The sequence below is a fragment of the Pipistrellus kuhlii genome, unplaced genomic scaffold (genome assembly GCF_014108245.1).
Source record: "Pipistrellus kuhlii isolate mPipKuh1 unplaced genomic scaffold, mPipKuh1.p scaffold_m20_p_11, whole genome shotgun sequence".
Taxonomy (NCBI): domain Eukaryota; kingdom Metazoa; phylum Chordata; class Mammalia; order Chiroptera; family Vespertilionidae; genus Pipistrellus; species Pipistrellus kuhlii.
In genome coordinates, this window is record NW_023425416.1 from 42,502,443 (window position 1) to 42,505,278 (window position 2,836).

Consider the following 2,836-nt stretch of genomic DNA (forward strand, 5'->3'; position numbering starts at 1 on the left):
GAGCTGCCGACTCCAGGGAAATAAAAGGAAAGATTCCTCTTCTGCCCTCACATAGTCCTGACATCTATTATTTGACTCTTGGGCTTCTGCACCCAGGGGCACACAGCTGCATCTCTCTCCTCTTCTGTTTATTAGTGGAAAGCCATTTCCGTGTTTTTGACCTGCCCACTTGGCAGTTTTAATTTTGGAGAGCAAAGGATCTCTGTGGCAACAACTAAGTTCCTTTTTTAGAAGCTGTTTCTGTTAGAAAGTTTATAAACAAAGAGAGACTGTGAAAAAGAAAAAAAATCTACTTTTGCCCCACCGTTTTTCTTGTGTGTGTGCGTGCATGTGTGTGTGTGTGTGTACATAGGTATAGCTGTAGCCATAGGTCTTATTAGAGCACTCTCACCAGATAAAGCAACTGGTACTTGTTGAAGATTAGGGAGAGGTGGGGGAGATAAGAGATCAACCGAAGGACTTCTATGCATGCATATAAGCATAACCAATGGACACAAAATGCTGGGAGGTGAGGGCATGTATGGGAATGGGGTGGAGGGGGGCAATGGTAAGATATGTACACATATAATACCTTAATAAGAAAAATTAAAAGAAAAAAAAGAAAGTTAAGGCACCCGAAACCGGTTTGGCTCAGTGGTTAGAGCCTTTGCCTGCGGGCTGAAAGGTCCCAGGTTCGATTCTGGTCAAGGGCATGTACCTTGGTTGCAGGCGCATCCCCAGTGGGGGGTGTGTAGGAGGCAGCTGGTCGATGTTTCTCACTCATTGATGCTTCTAACTCTCTATCCCTCTCCTTTCCTCTCTGTAAAATATCAATAAAATATATATATTAAAAAAACCCCCAAACAAACAAAGAAGGAAGTTAAGGCAACATGGGCCTGCCTGGGCTCCAGCTCATGCCCCGCCCCCCTCAAGAGTGGCCCCGCCCCTTCCGGCCCCCGCCGCTCAGCGCTTGGAGCTCAGCATGTACAGAAGATGGCTGTTGCAGTGCAAAGGTTGCTCCAGGTCACAGCTGCCCACATGTGAGTGCCATTCTTTGGGGGGCATCTCTGCCTCTGCAGCACTTAGGCCTGTGCTTCTGGAAGAACATTCTGGACTAATGTATTATGGTCTGCTTCTAGTCAAGCAAAACTGGCCTTTAGCTGCACCAGCTCCCCATATCCTTTCCCCGCTCCACCAGCACACACCCTATTTTAAGGGTACAGCCCATGTCCATGGAGAGTTCAGAGAACTGAGCCTGGATGACTTCGCTGGGAAGTACTTGGTGCTCTTCTTCTGTCCCCCGGATTTCACCGCTGTGTGTCCCGCAGAGATGGTTTTTTTCAGTGACAAAGCCAGTGAATGAACTGGGAAGTTGTCGCAGTTTCCATTCTCACCTGGTTAAACACACCGAGGAGGAATGGCCGGTTGGGCCACAGGCACATCGCACGTTTGTCAGATTTGACGAAGCAGATTTCCCCAGACGACGGTATGCTGTGAGAAGGTCCTGGTCTTGCACCAAGAGGCCTCTTCCTAATGACCCCAATGGAGTCAGCAGGCATCTGAGTGTCAGTGACCTCCCATCCCACTGGGCCCGAGCGTGGAGCAGACCCTCCGCCTGGTGAAAGCATCCCAGTTTGTGGAAATCCATGGAAAAGTCTGCCCTGCAAATTGGACTCCAGATCCTCCTATGGCCAAGCCGCATCCTCCTGCTTCCGAAGAATACTTGGTGAAGGTAAATCTGTAGATCTTCTTACATACACCTGCAGCTTCTCCACAGAACCACAGTTGGAGCTCGTTTTTAGCATTTCAAAAGGTGATTATGTAGCCCTGACCGGTTTGGCTCAGTGGATAGAGTGTCGGGCTGCGGACTCAGGAGTCCCAGGTTCGATTCCAATCAAGGGCATGTACCTTGGTTGCTGGCACATACCCAGTGGGGAGTGTGCAAGAGGCAGCTGATTGATGTTTCTCTCTCATCGCTGTTTCTGACTCTCTGTCCTTCTTCCTTCCTCTTTGTAAAAAATCAATAAAATATGTTAAAGAAAGATGATTATGTATAGAAAGCAAAAGTCAATTATATTTGCATTCATAAATAATACTCTAAATGTTTTGTTTTTGTAACATAGGCTAAGGCGTTTAAAACATCGTCAGTTACTGACATGAGTCCTTTATTGGTAACTTCTTCATGGCTAGCTAGTTTATAGACTGCCTAGTTCATCTGTTTCTTTGATCATGTCTTCAATGGGAAACTCTCTTCTTGGCCTTTTCCTGAGCCTCAGTGTACAACAGTGTAGGACAAGTAGCAGAAGCCTCTGATCAAGAGGCCTGAAATTTTCTTTCTGAAAAAATTTTTAAGGAAACAAAGATCATAGCTTTAAGTTTTAGCTTTAGCAGTCTAACTCTTGGAGTGGAGCTATATTTGATTAAAACAATGTGAATCATGTATTTAAAAAAACACAGTGGCAAAGTGACCTACCTGATTAAGCATGCTCCTCATCCCTGAGATTTGTAGTTTCAATAGTTATCTTGCTTATTTTATTTGTTAGTTGACTTAGGGACTGCATACATTTTTAAATATTGATTGAAGATAATTATAGAGGATATTCATTTAATCCAAGATTTGCATTTTGAAATCATTGTAGCTATATTTCCTGAAGCACTCAATGTAAAGTATAAAAAAAAGAAAAGAAAGTGAAGGCAACATGAATAGTAGTGTAGGGAATAAGTTCAAAGTCCTTTTCTGGTCTTCCCTGTTGCAGAAACAAGGATTATAGCAGCTTCTGCCATTTTCTTTCTTGCTCTGTTATGCATATATGTCTATCAATTAATTTACTTTTAGCCTCTTTCTTTGAAGATTTCA

General features: G+C 44.1%; 1 pseudogene; it reads left to right on the plus strand.

The window, feature by feature from the left end:
• The first annotated feature begins 972 nt into the window (after positions 1–972).
• LOC118714990 lies at positions 973–1,781 on the plus strand (annotated as a pseudogene).
• The last annotated feature ends 1,055 nt before the right edge of the window (positions 1,782–2,836 follow it).